The sequence below is a fragment of the Bison bison genome, unplaced genomic scaffold (genome assembly GCF_000754665.1).
Source record: "Bison bison bison isolate TAMUID 2011002044 unplaced genomic scaffold, Bison_UMD1.0 scf7180017864215, whole genome shotgun sequence".
Taxonomy (NCBI): domain Eukaryota; kingdom Metazoa; phylum Chordata; class Mammalia; order Artiodactyla; family Bovidae; genus Bison; species Bison bison.
Window position 1 is genome coordinate 620,897 of NW_011494787.1, and position 308 is coordinate 621,204.

The following is a 308-nucleotide window of genomic DNA, read 5'->3' on the forward strand; positions in this document are numbered from 1 at the left end:
AACAAAGGTACATCTAGTCAAGGCTATGGTTTTTCCAGTGGTCATGTATGGATGTGAGAGTTGGACTGTGAAGAAAGCTAAGCGCCAAAGAATTGATACTTTTGAACTGTGGTACTGGAGAAGACTCTTGAGAGTCCCTTGAACTGCAAGGAGATCAGTCCTGGGTGTTCATTGGAAGGACTGATGCTGAAGCTGAAACTCCAATACTTTGGCCACCTCATGCAAAGAGTTGACTCATTGGAAAAGACCCTGATGCTGGGAGGGATTGGGGGCAGGAGGAGAAGGGGACAGCAGAGGATGAGATGGCT